The sequence below is a fragment of the Pelodiscus sinensis genome, chromosome 13 (assembly GCF_052426305.1).
Source record: "Pelodiscus sinensis isolate ZL-2025 chromosome 13, ASM5242630v1, whole genome shotgun sequence".
NCBI classification, from domain to species: domain Eukaryota; kingdom Metazoa; phylum Chordata; order Testudines; family Trionychidae; genus Pelodiscus; species Pelodiscus sinensis.
Window position 1 is genome coordinate 18,218,853 of NC_143064.1, and position 18,257 is coordinate 18,237,109.

Consider the following 18,257-nt stretch of genomic DNA (forward strand, 5'->3'; position numbering starts at 1 on the left):
TATTGCATAATATACATAAGGTGGCACAATAAAAATGTAGGCCTTCAGCTTTAACTTTTGCAGTTCTTGAATACATTTTTGAGCATTTAACTATACTGTTTTGGGCCTCATTAATATTTGAAGCCATAACTTGCTTTCTGTTACATGAGTTTTATTTTGATACAACTCCACTGATCTACTGAAATCAGTGTTGTGACACTAGCATAGAACTGATGTAATAAATCAGAGGAGCATGAGCCAAAAGTTATGCTGAGAACACTAGTCTGGACTAACAGAATAAGTGATACATTATTGTTAGAATGTCAGCTACATCCAGTGTAGACAAGGCACACTGCCTTCAACATGTTACGCTGCTTATGAAAAGACCTAGGCTACGTCTAGACTGGCATGATTTTCCGGAAATGCTTTTAACGGAAAAGTTTTCTGTTAAAAGCATTTTCGGAAAAGAGCGTCTAGATTGGCACAGACGCTTTTCCGCAAAAGCACTTTTTGCGGAAAAGTGATAGAAATGTAGCCGTGTTAGTCTGGGGTAGTTGAAGCAAAAGCGTCCATGGCCCATCTAGATGCGCTTTTGCGCAAAACAAATCTCAGCTGTCTACACTGGCCCTTTTGCGCAAAAGTTTTGCGCAAAAGGGACTTTTGCCCGAACGGGAGCAGCATAGTATTTCCGCAAAAAGCACTGATTTCTTACAGTAGGAAGTCAGTGCTTTTGCGGAAATTCAAGCGACCAGTGTAGACAGCTGGCAAGTTTTTCTGGAAAAGCAGCTGATATTCCGGAAAAACTGGCCAGTTTAGACACAGCCCTAAAGTTTAACTTGACCAGTTTAGTACATGCTAAAGTACACACTGCCTTGTCTTGAGTAGGCTTTGCCACAGAGGTGGGCAAGATATGGCCCGCAGCAAGCCGAATCCAGCTGCCAAGCCATTTGATATGGCCTGCAGCCCACCCTAATGTGCCCCTGCTCTCAGGCCAATCGAGAACCAAGGGTGAGGGAGCACATGAAGTCTCCTCCCCCTACCAGGGGCACGCAGCTCCATAGGGAACCGCCAGCAGTTCAAACTGGCTGGCAGCTCCCTCTGGGCATCGCGTACTCCATCTAGGCAGGGGTGGGAGACTTTGCACACTTCCCAGCCCCCAAGCCAGTTCGAGCCTGGGCTGCGGAGGAGTGCGTGAAGTTTTGTCCTCCCACCAAAGGCAAGGGTAACCCACACACCTACACAAGCAGCACCAAAGGCAACGGTTGGCAGTTTCCTCTAGACACCACACACCCTGCCAGGGTAGGTGTGGGTGCAAGAGATCTTGCATACTCCCCTGGCCCTATGAGGGAATACGTGAAATCTCCTCCCTCTCCCAGCAGGGGCACGCGGTGCCCAGAGGGAACCTCACCTTCCAGCTGAGGCCCTGCCCCTTTTGGGGCCAGCCTATCACCACTATAGAAAAATTGGTGAAGTGGCCCCCCCTACAAAAATTATTGTCCAACCTCGCTTTGCAAACATTTTATACAATGGATGCAGTCCTGATGATAACTTCCAAATAATAACATTATGCGAAAAAAAACCCATCCCCTTGATTTTAAAGTTAATGGGATTTAGATATTAACATGCCACTTATTGTGAATTTTTTTAGGAGAAGAAAAAAGGCCCCTGGACAAAGGCAGGTTTGAGGGGCTGCAGCCAGTGCCCTGCATGTCTTAACGCTTCCTTCACTGACAACACACCACAAACTGCCTACACCCAAGGATCACACAAGAGATGAGCTTGGGCACCTCTCTCTGCACCCAAAAGGTGAGCCCCTGCTGGAATCCCATCAGGGTAGGATGGGAGGGAAAACTGTGTGCTGAGCAGCAGAGAGGGAGGGCTGCAGCCCAGATACCAGGGCTTTCAATGGAGAGTGGGAATTGAACCATGCCTCTCACCAATGTTGCCCTGCTCTATGGCAAATTTGCAGGGATGCAGCAAGAGAAGGCATGTCCCAACAATTTCTACCTTGCCTGCAGCACCACAAACTTACCTTCCTCTTATTGGCAACTACCACATAATGGTGACCTTTTCATGGCAGGTGAAGGATTGCTAATAAGTGTAATCTACTGTTTTTATATTGTGGTAGCATCTAGGAGCTCCAGTCATGAACTAGGATCCTACTAAGCTAAGCACTACAAAGCAAACACAGAACAAGAAGACAGCCCCTGTTTATAGTCTAATTGGTTGCATTAGTCAGCTTGTTGTAATAGCACACCCCTTAATCTTAGTCTAGGCAAAGATAGAGTGGAGAATTACTTTTTCTATTTAATTGCCTGGGTATTTTAAAGGAAGAAAAAAGAAAAGTAAAGCAAGTGTCAGAACGACCAAATAGTCTCATATATCCCTCATACCCCCAACAAACTCCCTTTGTCTTCAACCACAAAGCTATATACTACACATCCAGTTCCTCACTAATACATAACCTCGGTTCATCTAATCTCATATATGTTAACACAGATGACTTTTCAACTAAAAACTTACCTGTAAAATGTGTTGTTTTTGTGGCAATTGGTGCTTAGCTTGTGCATTTGAATTAGAGGAATTAGATGCAGGTACTGCGAGTGGCTGTAGGTTGAGGAGGAAGACAGTAGCATATTATGGGGAAGGGCAAAAAGTATCTGGGGCCAGCAAAGGAAGCACTGGAAAGTGGGGGAAAAAAGTAATAGAAATGAAGTTAACTGAGTTAGTGCTGCTTGTTGGCTGATGAGATTTCTACCCCAAAAAGGACACAGCTTTAGTTATGAAGTTTCTATATTGGAGAACCACTGCTGTGGTCTGTAGCAATTCCTCATCACAAAAAAAATATGCCATGGACAGCACGGAAGCGAGTTTGGTATTTATAGATGGGTGTTACACCTGGGGGAATTCTGTGCCACTGCATAATGCAGAGTTTTGCAGAAATTAACACTGTGCATGCAGAATTTTCTTTCTGCCCCTAGAAATGGGCTACAGTGTTGCTACCCACCACTAGGTGCTACTAGACTCTGCAAACCCTAGCTTGCACATAGAAGACACTGCTGGGGGGGAGGGAGAGGAAGATAGAGCATTCTTGGCAGCTGCAGTTCCCAGCATGCCCTGAGGGAAGGAGGAGGCAGTGTGCAGGGTAGTCCATGCAAGCCTGGGACCAAGCATCAGGCTGTTTCTCACTAAGGATCCCTGGGATTCAAGGGGAGATACACGTTTATGGGGCAGAGAAGGCCCTGAAGCTGAGCTTAGGAGGATAGGAGATGCAGGTATCTAGGCCAGAGGGATGCGGTTAGATTCTGGGGAGAAGACATTTTGGGTATATTGGCAGGGCGGGGGGGAGGGAAGAGGCAGCAAATGGACTCTGAAGGCTGGGGTTGTGTGTGTTGCTGCTCCCACGTGGGCGTGGAGGAACGCAAGGGAACAGAGAAACAGGAACTGCATTGTTATAGGAGTTAATTTAACTATCTGTTCCTGGGGAAATGTTTGTGTATGTCTGTATTATTACAGACATAATTGCTGACAGGTATTTTGAAATAAATGACCAAAAATGAATGAAACTGGTGTGACTGTGTAGTGTTATTTTGCAAATAAAATTTGCAGAATTTTAAAATACTATGCACAGAATTTTTAATGTTTTGGCACAGAATGTCCCTAGGAGTTGGTGTGGATGTGAAAAGGCATTATGGAATGAGGAGCTCCATGATTGGAAGAGAGGGTATCTATGGGGTGGGGTCTGAGATGAGTTAGATCAAAGCTGTGAAGGGAGGGGGCTAAAGTTGAGCATGCAATGAGGGAGAAGAATTTGAGGTGGATGTGCTGCCAGAGCTACATCAGAGCTGTAATAGGTGGCCACAAGGACATGTAGGAGAGATGGTGGAGTAGAAACTATATTCAGGGAGGGCATGAAAGAGGGGCTAGGAATGGAGATGAATCTGATGGGGAAGTGTCACCAGAAGAGTTGAAGGGGAAGGAGACTGTTGGTCATTGGCTAGAAGAAATGGAACTTTGTGGGTGATGGGTGTATGGGCATGCATCAGTGGGACCAAAGAGGAAACTGTAAGCATACAAATATCATGCTCTGGTAGGAAAGCTACAGAAACATGAAAGAGGGCCTGGAAAAGATGTGCTGGGGTAGAGGCAATAAACTATAGAATGGCCTCACAGGTAGGATGGGTATACAGAGCAGGAAGCAAACGTCCTCCATGTAATTTTGGTTCTCTAACATTGCTGACTAACCTGCTGCCTCAGGGACAATGAATAGCTAGCTTGTGTATGAGAAGCAGCTCTGGAGAGCACGGACACAGGCTGCATAGCTAAGTCACACATTGTGAGAGAACAGAATCATTTGAGGGATAAGAATTTCTGTTGGCTCTTCTTAGAGTTAATCAATTAAGTGATAATGTACCAAAAAAAAAAGAAAGATGAAAATAAGTGATTTTTAAATGAAGTTTAAAATCTGAGACGTGATCTATACCCCAGATATCTCCAGGCCATGTGAGAGAACAGTCTGGAGTATGGTGTTTCATGTAGAGACAAAAAAGTTAAATGCTTGGGGATTTTGTTTTTAAAATAGTAAATATTTTAAATGTTTTCTTTCCCAAAGTTACAAAATATTTTTGAAAAGAGTAACTGAATTTCAAATGGCCTGGAAAGAATTAGCAAGTACACTTAAAGACAACATTCTATCTTTAGAGTGCTAAATGGAGGATGTTCTGTTTCATCTGCAAACTTCAATGCTTCCATATTTGTTAGTAATAAAGCTTGTCAAAAGGTGATTAGCATCTGTTAGTATTCCAGGCTTCCATACTTGCATATGAATATACCCTTCTCTGGGGAAGGGCACAGTTCACACAACATAGGGACCTCCCAGGCCTACAATTCAAACTGATATAAAATCTTTGATTGTTTTAGAGTAGGCTAAACAGAATTGTTTCATTTAAACTGTTTGCGCCACTTTAAGATCTCAAATTATTTTAAACTACAAATTCCACAATTCTGAAAGAAAAAGGGGCAGGGTTTAAAAAATTTGCAGTATTACCAGTCCTAAGCATTCAAAACTAACCCACAATCCTGAACCATGCCCTCAAAATAAGATATTTAGACAAGCTACAAAATTGGGATAGCTCATGTTGCGTAGTTTATTTTGGCTTTAACCCTGCTGTGTAGACAGGCTCTCAGAGAGCTTTGCTTGCCATTACCATGTTCTAGTAAAAGACTCTTGTCATCGATCTGTCCCATAAAAACTCTCTGCTCTGGTACATAGTCAATAAAATAATTGACTATGGTAAAATGGGCATTGTGAACTCAGGAAATGAATAATAAAATGAACTCAGACTGTAGCTACCAAAAATAAACAGGAGCCATCATTTTCCCTTACTACTTTTACAAGTCTGCCTTTATGCCAAAAGGACTACAGACTTTTGCCACTTTGCAGTCTCACTTCCCAGCAAGCATCTGAAACTATGAAGTGTGACTTCTGATTCAACTGTTGGCTGCCTACCACTTTTCAGTATTATTTCCATGGAAACAGAGGTCTGATAGGAGAAAATGTTAAAGGCAAATTTTAAAAATCATTAGTTTTGTGGAGTCTTCATCTTAATCTCAACAGTTTGCTAGCAGTTACCAAGGGAACTGAAGGAAATAGTTGAAAGTTGGAGGTTTACATGTTTCCATTCCAGTAAGAAGAAACCTAGTTTGCAATACTTCAAATATGAAGAAAAAAAATGTTTTTAATTGAAGTGTTTGGATGCAATATTCTTAATATACCAAGCCAAAATGTATCACTTCTAATGATTTACTTATTAAGTCTATCCACCTCTGCTCATTTGAACCAGCGAAGGATCTGACCCATAGTCTTTTTCCTCTGCAAACTGTCTACAATTCGATCAGTGATTTTATGTATTTTATTATTCAATGTAATCAAAAAAAGTTTCTGATTTTAGCCTGCTTGTAGTCAGTATTTCCTCATTTGATATTTGTAAGATCATTATGATATTCTTCCTTTTCCACTATTGACTAATGCTTCATCATTTACTCCCATATGAAACAAATTTCTTTTCATTCCTCCCCAAAATCCTGCTTCTTAATTAAACAATCTCAGCTACTTGTGTAAAGTTTGCTCTGTGAACGTTTACATAAGCAAAATTTTTCATAATATTTTTTCCACTCATTGGCAAAAATGTATGTAAGACAGCTGAATCAAAACGTGATTCACAAGAGTGAGTTACCTTCCCTAATGTTCATCCAGTTTTGCGTGTTTAATCCAAACATCAAAAAAAGGAGTTGCTAAATATATTTGGTGGCAACATTTTATGTATTTATACTTAAGTTTACTGACATGATATTTTGTGTTTGTCTTTAACCACTTTATCCTTTGCTAGATCAAGTTAGATGTGATGTATCGATACAGTAACAGTGGCATAATTAAAATCAGAGACCAAAAAGTTACCACGCTGCATCTACAAGAGTTTCTGCCTCATCTGTTAATTCACCTATGAATACCTGAGTTTTATTCTGGGTTAAGTCCAAAAATATAAGTTTTATAGTGTCTTTGCAATGCCAGAAAATAGCAGTGTACATATTTAAAACAAACACACTCCCTATACATAGCCTACCATAAGAAGTAACTACTGATGAGAGGCTGTGAACTCGTAAATGGAGATTATGGCCAATTAAAACTAAGAAAATGAGTAGTGCTTGGTGAAGGCTTCCAAAGCAACACGCCAGCATTAAGCCTGCCAGTGGTTTTAATCTGACATTCATAAGGAGCAAATCTGCTAAAAAAAATATACAAACATTGAAAGAGGTTTGAATTCTTCTTAGCATTATACTACCCTTCTCATTTCTCACCTTTAGAAAAATAGTAATTTCTCAGTTAAAACCTTTATTATCTAAAACAGTAACTTAAAATACTAGGAAATTAAATCCAAACTAAGGGCAAGTTTCCCTACCTAGTGTCACCTGATTTGAAATTTGTTGGTTTCTGTTTTGGTCATCCAGCCCCCCCCACCCCCCCACACACACACACACTCTCTATATTAAATTGTATTACCTATTTATAGTATTTTAAAATCCAAATTCATAGCAGATGATACGTCATAGAAATGGAGGTAAATAAGGAATACATGCATTTTTAACAACATGTTAAACCTGAAATCTGAAGTTTAAATAAAATGAGTAAAATGTATGCAACAGTAAAACAAACAAAAAACAAAACACCACTTCCAAATAACTGGGCATGTTCTGAAAAAAAACGATAGCATGACAAGCTTTTTTCCAAGATATTTTAAAATTCTGGTTACTTAATACTCACGTTTCTATGGATTAGAATTTTTATATGTTCAACAACTGCAGTTACAATAACAAAAAATAAGGGAATCACAAGGAAAAATCTGATCATCTCGGGACAAAAGCATGACTGTGGGTTTCAAGAGGACTTAATGGGCCCAATCCTGAAAGTCTGCTACCTGATCATGCAAGTGAGGCTATGAAAGATCAGGAAGACTATATATTCCTAATTTTAACTCAGCACTAAATGATGCTCAAAGGACTTGATAGAAGAAATGTTAGATGAACTAAGATACATTAGCTAGACATACTCACCTCTTAAACTTCCTTGTGTTTATGCTTTTCACTGCCATAAAACACTAATATTAAACTCTGTATTGTTGAATGATAGCTATGCACTTTAGATACAAATGAATCTACATATACAAGTATCACATTGGGAGTCAGGGACCCCTAAAGCTTAATCATGACTCACTGTGTTTTCTTTGGGAAGTAGGTATAGTATTCAGTCCTGCTCCCACTTAAGTCATTGGAAGTTGGCCATGATCTTCAAAGGGCACAATACTGGAATATAAAATACCTATGCCTCATTTTTCCCTGTCTGTAAAATGGGGACTGCAGCTCTTCTAACAGAATGATCAGAGCCATGTTCAAATGTTAACTAGAGCACCATAAAAAGTATGATTTTCAAATCCTTCAGTTTAAGTTTTTTAAATTAAACTCCTAATATTTAAACATCATGATTCACATATAGAGAATGTTATATTATCAGTTCCAGTTAAAGCCAAACCAACACTCCGAAGTCCCCATTTCAGTGGAAGCAGTACCATGAACTTAAAGAACAAGTTACACATTATTTTTCAAAAATAATGTTAAAGCAAATTATGGTTGTATGTGTTCACCATCTCCTGGCACAAGTTTGTTAGAATAAGAAGTACAGCAACCAACCAACCAACCATAGCTTCACTGTATTACAGCTTCACATATATCTGTAATAGAACATCTTAACACAGATATTTATATGCCCATTTTTATTTGTTAGATTCTATTTTTATGTAGGTCACTTTGCTCCAGTTACAGCATTATAACACTTTCCTTCCCACCTTATCACTTGAAGTTTCAGGCTGGCAATTTGTTTTACATATGATTCATTTACTTCTGAAGATCACTTTTCTATTTTGTTACATAGCAAATTTGTCTAATCCAAAACTGGAAAATGAAATGTGGGTAGCAAATTTGTCTAATCCAAAACTGGAAAATGAAATGTGGGTATGTTTCTCTCTCTCTTTCTTTTTTTAAAGTTTTCAATTATTTTGACAAAATATTTTCAAGGAACACCTTTCATTAAAAAAAAATCCTTCTGAGATCAACTTGAAAACTTTTAGTATACACTCATTTTCTTCCTAAAATTAATGATATTTGAAATACATTTCTGATACTCAAGAAAGACTGCCACATAACTTTAAGAGATCTCAACTCCTAATTTAAAACCACCAAAAATTATAAATATTTCAACATGCTATAAAGGTTTTGTATTACAGATATGGATCAAGTAGAGGAAAATGGTCCTTAGTTATATTTCTATATTCATATAGAGAAAAAAGTTTTGCATTTATAAAGTTAACCTGAATGTTGCAAATTATACCTAAAATAGGATATAAAAAAACCTGTTCACAGAGCAGGAGGAAAATAGGTAAGTTAAGGATGAGCCTCACTTTTTGATGTATAATTCTTTTTCTTGTACAGTGTACCCCACTAGTTATGATTTATAAACTGTTCTTTTTGACAACACTAAGAATGTTTGTGTTCTGAACATGAAATTATTTGCACTTCATAGTTAAACTTGACAATTAATAGCCAAAAGAACACAAATACAGTTCAAAATGGTTAATATAAAGAATAAAAACGTTTTGGAGATTAAGTAGACATTTGTAATGTGTTTATATAACATTGTTGCTGTTTGTTTTCACAATACACTACATCTGACTTGTTAATCATAACTAGAGAAACAGCACACTGTCTAGTCAGATATCTACAACCTTTGTTTACTATAACCATAATCAATGAAACATTAATACATAGATACTTAAAGTCCAACAATGTGAATACCTTTAATTTAAAGCCAAAGATAAAGATGAAATTTCTGTATTTAATTAGAGCAATTAAACATATTTATTAGTCATCTCTACTACCAAAAAGTGATAGAGGGTGACATATACAGAGTAGTGACATACGAGAGAGTTTTCTTGCTACATATAATTATCATGACAGACACTTCATTTTCTAAGCCTGAAGTCTCTGACTTTAAACTGTATCTGAAAGCCATTAGAACAAAAAACAAAAACACAAGAGCTGAAAGCATTAGGAGCAGAGATCACTTCAACTCTTACATGTATCTATTGCCTCTGTAACTGTACAATGACCAGAGCACACTGAAGATGGGAGGATAGTAATGTTTAAATGTATTACTAATTGTGATTACCACTAAGGATAAATGATAAATAAAGCTAGACCCATTTCCTATTCACTCAGGGAGAAAGATCATCGTGTTGCTAACCCAAAAGGAGAACCATTTCATTCTCTCACTGACTTCACCAAGGATTTGGATCTTGACGTGAAATTTACTATCACCTCCCTTGATATATAAAAATAATCAAATAAAGTAGTAATAATAATACAGCTGACATTCAAGTCTCGCAAGAAAAAAAAACTTCCCTAAGCTCTACGTGCATTACTGCCTACTCCCCCACAATTTTAAATACGAGAATATTGCAGACTTACTGTATCTCTGCTAAGTTTATGCAGATCCCAGGTTACGCTTCCAGGAAGGTTAGGGAAAGCCACACACCCACCCACACACACACACACACAATACCCCGCCTGGTACTGATGTATCCAATTAAGCAGTAGCAGGATTCCTACCGAGTAGCGATGGAAGCATCATTCTGGGGCGAGAAGAGCCCAACCAGGAGAGAGCGAGTGAGCCCCGCCACCCTGCAAATCCACCTAGTCCACTTGTTAGAGCGCTCTGGCTGCACAGCAACCGTGAGTAAAGGAGACCCCCTATAGGCAAAAACAGAGTTTATTCCTGCATCCTGTACAGAGCTATACGCGCCCCACACATATTGGATGTACGTGCGCTAGATTACACACACCGCAGCTATCATCCCAGCGCCCACAGCTGTGGGTAGAATACGCGTGACCAAGCTTCTAATATCGGCTATAACAACACGGGGGGACAGCACCCATTCGCTGCCAGATGTGCACACGCGCCTAACACAACCGGACAGCTCCCACCTTCGCGCTGTGTTGCGCGGATGCGTTTCGCTCCTGCTCTGGAAAGCCCGCAACTATCCCCATCCCCAGACAGGCACACGCAGGTAGCGGTCAGGGCTGGGCGAGCCGGCAAAAGAGGCATGACGATCCCGCAACGGCAGCCCCACACGCTTCGCTCCCCGGCCGGGCTCCCCTCCACTGGCAGCCTCCTAGCCCCGATGGGAGAGGCAAAGTTCGGCGCGGATCCCAGCCTCCCAGGTGAACTTACCTCGCCAGAAGGGCTGCGCGGGAACTTTCAGCAGCGCCTCGGCTCAGCCCGGCGGCGGGAGCCGCTAGCCATAGTCTCTGGCTCTGGTGCCCTTACGTCTCTCCCCGGCGGCTACAGCACGAGCGAGTATAAATCCACATTGCCGCTGCTGCCGCCCCGCATCCCCGCTCGCGCGGGACCGGCCACGGCGGCGCGTCAGAGTCCGAGTCCGAGAGGGGGCAGCGGGAAGCCCAGCCGCAGCTCGGCGCTCAGCCCCGCCGCAGGTGCAGGTGCCGCTCCTCTCCGCTGGGCGAGTGTCGGAGAACCCCGCTCGCTCCGCGCCGTTACATTTTGCTTCCCCGGCTGTTAACGAGCATGCCCGAGCCGTCCGAGCATGCGCGTTAACCGCCGCCAAACCGCCGCCCTGCTTCGGCTGCCCGCAGCGCGAGCCCAGCAGCAAGGACGCTGGTAGAAGGGCCCCCGTGAGCTCTCCTCTTAGGTGCCGGGCAGGCGGCAGCCGACTCAGGCAGCCGAGGGCAGAGCAGACACGGGGTAGCGGTGAGCAGCCTTGCCTGGCAGACACGGGCAGGGCAGCTCGCGCGCTTTGTCCTCAATTAACTCCCCGCCCAGTCCCGCGGGTGTCTCTCTCCCCAGCACTGCTGGTGCGGAAGGCCGGGGGGGGGAGCCTGGCCGCTGTGGGGCCGGTTGCACGAACGCTCTTTCGCACCTGCCAAGGGTGGGGAGAAGGGGCGGCTTTCCCTCCGCGCAGTGTTCCTTAGCGGACAGGAGCGAAATCAACCCACGCTTAGAGGCCGGTACTGATCGCCCTGCTGCGGTTCAAACATTTCCATCAGAGCTTGTGAGAGTCTTGGCCGCCTCCCCTTCCAGTCCTGTGCCACCCCTTCCCATTGCCAACACTAGAGTTTGGTTACGTGAAAGTTTAATTGTAGGGCACTGTTAACCAGCAGGCAACCCAACTTCTTAACGCTTAGTTGAATCAAGTAAGTCCCTGAAGATTGAAAATTCTAAATTGCCCTCCTGCACCTTGTAGGAAATGTCACTACCTGAAGGCTGACGTGCTGTAACCATCGACTGTGGTTCCATTAATCTTCAGATGAGCTCCTCTGTAATTTCAAGATTCAGCAATCCTGAGAAGCTGTACACAGATAATGGGGATTCCAAAACAGCCTTTTTTCAGGGGTAGTTTAAATTGCGCACCAACAATTACCCTTAAGATTGTTTTTTGCACAAAAGAAAGGAGAAGAGCTGATTGGCTTCCTGTAGCTGATACTTCGGGTGGTTCTGTGGCTATCGCAGACCTATGCTACACTCAATATTGCATTGATTTATAAATCAATTGCTTTCCTAAAACCTTCCAATGCCAGTCTGTGTGTGGATACGTATAAAAAAAACAGTGTGGTCACTTTATTTGAAAATAAGTCAATGCCTACACTTGCACAAAGTAACTAAGTTTTTATTTTTTTATTTCAGCTCAAAAAATGTGTTGATCAGCCCCTCATCTAAAATATACACCTTGCTGTAAGCACATATCTCAAGCAGAATGCTCTTTTTGTTTAGATGAGTGTCTGTACATTTTGGGTATGTCTACACAGCCGTTCTTGCACAAGAACCCACAGAGCATCCACACTGCCCACCCACTCTTGCACAAAAAGATTTACAGTAAGGGGTCGGAAGAGAGGGCTTTTTGTGCAAGAGCTATGCTCTTTTCTAACAAGTGTAAACCCTCTTGCGCAAGAGGGCAGTGTGGATGCGCAGCAGGGGTTTCTTGCACAAGAAATCCCTATGGCTAAAATAGCTATCAGAGCTTTCTTGTGCAAGAGAGTGTCCACACTGCCATGGATGCTCTTGCGCAAAAGCACATGGCAGTGTGGACATGTTCTTTCGCAAGAGTTCTTACACAAGAACCCTTGCGCAAGATGTTCTTGTACAAGAACCCGCCAGTGTAGACATAGCCTTTTTATGTTGCAGGAAGATCTTAATCTTAAAGGTGGAACCAAAGTGAGGCCCCTCACTTCCCAAACATTTGAGAATATGAAATACTTTCAGATGTGGTTTTAATGTTGGAAAATAATTTCCACAGTACTATCCATTTCTAGTAAGCAACAATTAAAATTAAACAACTTGGCTGAGTGGAAATGCTGGCCTGAAGCACAGACCCTTCTGTGTGAAAAAAATCCTTTTTTACTAGGGATGTAAAATCCCAGTTAATGAGTTAACTGGCTAAACATTAGGTTGACCTAATGTTTAACTTGGTAACTGACTAACGTGATATCTGGGCTAGCTGGACCAGCCCTCAATTCACTGGGTTCCCAAATAATCACAGCCCTGTGCTGGAGCTGGCTGCCTGCTCCCAACCCCCACACTGGGGCTGGGGCTGCTGCCAGCTTCCAGACCCAACTGGAGCAGCTCCTGCCAGCAGGGCACCTGGGCTCCTTGCAGACAGAGGCTGCCCCAGATGCCAGAGCAGCCCCTGTCTGTGGGGTATCTGGGCCCACCATGAACAGGGCTGCTTTAGCTGAGAGCAGCCCGTTCACAGTGGGCCACCTATGGGCCTCAGTTGGCCACCCTGACTGTGGTTAATTGGAACCGGTAAGCATTACCTATTTAGGGTGATGCTTACCAGTTAAATGGGTAACTGGTTAGCCTTTCACATCCCTATTTTTTTTTACAGAGTGTGTGTGTGTGTGTGTGTGTGTGTGTGTGTGTGTGTGTGTGTGTGTGTGTGTGTGTGTGTGTGTGTGTGTGTGTGTGTGTGTGTGTGTGTGTGTGTGTGTGTGTACACACATGGGGCAGGTGCCTCCAGTAAGAGCTTTTTGACTTCACTGAACTTGTGCTTAAAATTAAATGTGTATGTAAGTTTTAAAGAATTGTGGCCTAAGTTCTTATCTTTGTAAATAAGCACTTGATTCAGAGGAGAAGTGTGGGGGGGTTTCAGACAGGTTAAACATTTTTGTTTGGTTTTGTGACACCCATTCATCTCTAAGCACTTGTAAGAAAAGATCTGCTGCTTCAAGAGTCAGCATCCCCTCTTCAATTAAAAGATGAGAAGGAACCCAATGTCCATATGAATCATCTCTCCAGTCTTCCAGCAAAAAAACTAGGGAAGGTACAACTTAACATTTCTGATAATTTTGAAGTAAAATATAATCCGAAAGAAAAATAAAGAGGAAACCCAAACAATCACTCAGCCCTCTCTGTTTGAAGCAGCAACAAATCTGGGTAAATATGGGATTTCAACTGGGATGTCTCTGAAGCTCCTAATGTGCTTCCTTAGCTAAGAGCTGTTTGTAACCCAAACACTTCCTGTTGTGGTATATTCTCCCATGTAGTAGCATTTAGCCCACTTATAGGGAGAGAGAGAAAGAATGAGTTTGCTCTACAGCCTTAGTTGAGAGCCAGTGGCTTTTAGCTCAGGCAGTAGAAACTCATGCACTAAGCTCCAGAGGTTTCAGTTTTGGTTCTGCCTCTTGGTGTTACTTGGGCACAAACTCAAATTTCCCTCTTCAAGCCATCCTTAAGACACTGCCACTTTAACATTACACACATTTTTATGCCACTTAAACGTATGGGGGAAATGAAAAGTGGATGGAGAATATAACTTGGCTTTTGTTGAATTATTTCCATGGCCAAAGCAAAGATAGTCAGTTTATTGGGCAGCACAGCACCATTTCATGGACTAGAGTTGTCTACAACAGTTAAAAGCAGGAATGACCTTTTGCTTGCAAAGAGATTTGTATTGCAGACAGATTATTTCCACAACAATTTCAAGTGTAATAGCCCAATATGCATGTTGTTTTCCAGCCATTATTAATGTAGCTTCATTGTGATAAGTGCCGTATAACCTTGTGAAAAGACCTGGGGGAAATACTGGGCACACTGAAGTGACAAAGTTTTGCAATCAATTTAGTCTATTTAACATTTACAAAACTGTGTGCCAAATCCTTGCCCCTCTCCTGCTGTTTTGTGCTACTCAGCACAAAGCATCTGGAAACCCAGCTCATTCAGTCACCAGAGAATTCCAGCTATAGAGCATGGAGGAATCCCAGCTGGCATAGAGCAGGCATTGAAGACAACAAACACTGAGAGTGGTTGGGGCCTCTGAAAATCAGACTGAATAATCCTGGATATGTTATTCATATCCGCTGTTCAAACATGCATATTCCACAGGACAATTACTTTAATTCTGAACCAAAAATATATATTATTTTCATGAAAATATTACAAAATAATTTCTAAAAAAAATACATAAACTCACCAGACATCCTCAAAAACTATATCACATATATATTTAAATTTACCATAAGTCAAAAGTATAATTCCTATAAATACTTACTATGAAAGTACATATACAACGTTAAGAAACAGTAATACCTGTGTAACTGAAAAGACTATTGTCAACATATAAACTTGTATTTATCATATGATAGTATTCTTTGTAAGAAAATAAGATTTCAAAATTCATTCAGCAAACCAGTCAACCTTGCATCAGAGTTATGGATGGCATGTTGTGACAAAATATGCATTTCTTTTCACTTGCTAAAACTAATGAGCTTGAATCTCTATTCACACCTCTGGGTGTGTCTAAACTACACCCGTCTGCAAACAGAGGGATGTAGGTTATGCATATTGCTATCGCAAATGAAGCGGGGATTTAAATATCCCACGCTTCATTTGAATAGAAATGGCTGCCGCTTTTTGCCAACGTGACACTTTGCAGGCAAAAAGCCGCAGTCCAGACAGGGATCGGTCAACAAGGAAAGCCTTTTCCGACTGATCCCTTATGCCTCGTGCAACGAGGTTTACAGAATTGGTCGGAAAAGGCTTTCCTTTTCGACCGATCCCCGTTTAGACTACCACTTTTAGCCGGCAAAGTGCTACGTCGGCAAAAAGCAGCAGCCATTTCTATTCAATTGAAGCGCGGAATATTTAAGTCCGTGCTTCACTTGCAATAGCGATGTGCGTAATCTACATCCCTCTGTCGGCAGAGGGGTTTAGTTTAGGCACACCCTCTGTATGCAAAGTGAATATAAAATACTACCTCTTTGTAAGGTTTTACATCCACTTTGCATAGGAGTAAATGATAAATGAATGTAATACATGTTCAAAACAGAGTGGCAGCATTTTACAGCTGCTGTGCTCTCCCCCTCACTTTGAAGAGACATAAATGGCAAGGTGAAAAGTAGTGGGCAGTCAAGACTACTGTGTGTATGTTTATAAAGCTGTCTGCTGCCCGCGTGTTCCGCCGCTTTGCTCCCAGTCCCCCTGGTCTGCAGACCAGGGAGACGGGGAGCAAAGCAAAGCAAAGCTGCGGAGCACGTGGGCAGCGGACAGCCCAGACGCGTCTGGGCCGTCCCGCTGCCCCCATGCTCCGCGGCTTTGCTCTGGACGCCTGTGGTACAGCAGCTGGGGTGCTGCCGGTTGGTCCCGTAGCGCCGCTCTGGGCACTACTGGACCAACCCGGCAGCACCCCAGCTGCTCTGCCCCAGGTGTCCTGATTCAGCCACTGCTGGTCAGTTTCAGCAGTGGCTGAATCAGGACGCCTGGGGCAGAGCAGCTTGGGTGCTGCTGGGTTGGTCCAGTAGCGCCGAGGAGCTTGGGTGCTGCTGGGTTGGTCCAGCAGCACCCCAGCTGCTCTGCCCTAGGCGTCCCCAAGTCAGCCGCTGATCAGTTTCAGCAGCGGCTGAATCTGGACGCGAGTTCCGACTTACATACAGATTCAACTTAAGAACAAACCTACAGTCCCTATCTTGTACATAACCCGGGGACTGCCTGTACCTATTTAAAAGATACTCCAAATATATTTAGAGCCTACGATATTTAGAGCCTACGAAATGTAAGTAAAAAGCAATGTTTACTAATACTACATAAACAGAATGATATTGTATAATTTAAAACTAAATTGTTGATTTAAAACTCACTCTTGCTTTTAAGAAGGGTTTGAACTTTTGGGGGGGAACACCTGGCAAAAATAATTACCCATTGCAAATGAGGAGTGAGCAGTTGAGAGAAGCTATTTCTAAGGTACTTTCCTTTCATTGGTCAGAAACTATTTCTTAAACTTAGGATGGAGACAGATCAGGGACATAATGTCTGATGGATGACAGACTATATAAGAAATTGTATCACAAGGTAAATCGGAACTCTGAGCCTGGGCTAACACTTCGCTTAGACTCTCCATCAAAAACATGCATCATGGATCAGAGCTGGGGTCAAATGAGGAGTTGCAAAATCTGGCACGGTTCCCTATCTTCAGACATTGAATCCACAATGTCAAGCCTAATGAGAAGTTACAGTTTTTGTAAAGGAAGAAAAAAACCCTGATACTAATTTAATGTCTGTAATTTGCATTTGGATGTAAAATCTGGCAATGATTCCTTTTCTTCCACTGTGAAAGACAGCCACACACAAGTGTGAGTTTGGGAAGGGTTACTGAGGTCATGTGGCATGTATTTGAGGATGGGTGATGCAAAAGTATGTGTATGAAGATCTACTAATGAGTTTCCATGAAGCAATCAAGTGACATTGTGAAGTCAGGTAACATGACAAAGATTGCCACAATGGGAGTCATAGGAAAGAGTGGAGCATGCATATGGTCCAGCAGTAATTACTTCCAATAATTAGCTGAAAGGTTGTTCAAAATACTGGTCTTTAGCTGCCAGTTGTAGCCTTTTGCTTTGTTCAAGTTTCCCAAAATTCCAAACACACCACTGGATTAATCACTAGTAAGCATGATCCAACAGAGTCTATGTTCTTATGATCCTGTTTTTCAGCTCCCACAAAGTAAGATGTTTTTAATAGGGAAGTAAAAAGTCATTTGAAAAGACAATCATGTAACCTCTACAAATCTTAGCTTTATACTGCTGGTCCTGCTTCTAGGAAGCCACCATGTGTAACATGTGGTGGGGGAGAGGAGAGGAACGGGGAGGAAGGCAGGCCCAGGCTGGGCCCACCATGGACAGCAGTTGCTCACACTGGCCAAAGTAGCTCCTGCCTGCAGTGCACCTAGTGGGGCTGGACCATATTGATGGGAGGGTTGGTTCCATGCTGTACTAATTATAGGAGTCCCAACTATGTCCAGTTTGTTCATTTACTGAGTATCTCTCCATAAGTCCTTTCCCCAAGCCATTTATCCATTACTGTATGCCTTCTTTTATCGAGCACCTGCACTGAACATCCGCTGTACTCTTAAATAATAATTTGTGATACCACCCACTATATTATACATGAACAGAGCCCAGCCTTCCCAGCCTCTCTCAATGGGGAGGCTAGCATAATGCCCAGAGCAGATAGCTAATAAGCTGGTATATTTGCTACCAGAATAGGGACAGAATAGGAACCAGCCTGCTCCATGAGTAACTGGTGTGGGAGGGGATCCCATTATGGGCTGACCTTTTAAAATAGCTTCATTCCTGAGTGATGAGTCAACCACCACACTGGC

The 18,257-nt window shown here is 42.4% G+C and overlaps 1 protein-coding gene across 3 annotated transcripts in view; it reads right to left on the bottom strand.

The window, feature by feature from the left end:
• TENM1 (teneurin transmembrane protein 1) overlaps window positions 1-18,257 on the bottom strand; it is a 744,434-nt gene that overhangs the window by 629,140 nt on the left and 97,037 nt on the right. Inside the window, exon 1 of one of the 3 annotated variants that reach the window (XM_089781838.1) lies at window positions 10,820-13,668. The exons of 1 other annotated variant lie outside the window; for it this stretch is intronic. The gene's annotated coding sequence lies outside the window, so the exon portion shown is untranslated. Of the gene's footprint in view, window positions 1-10,819; window positions 13,669-18,257 lie in introns of those variants that run through there. One more of the 3 variants, XM_089781840.1, reaches the window with a different exon arrangement.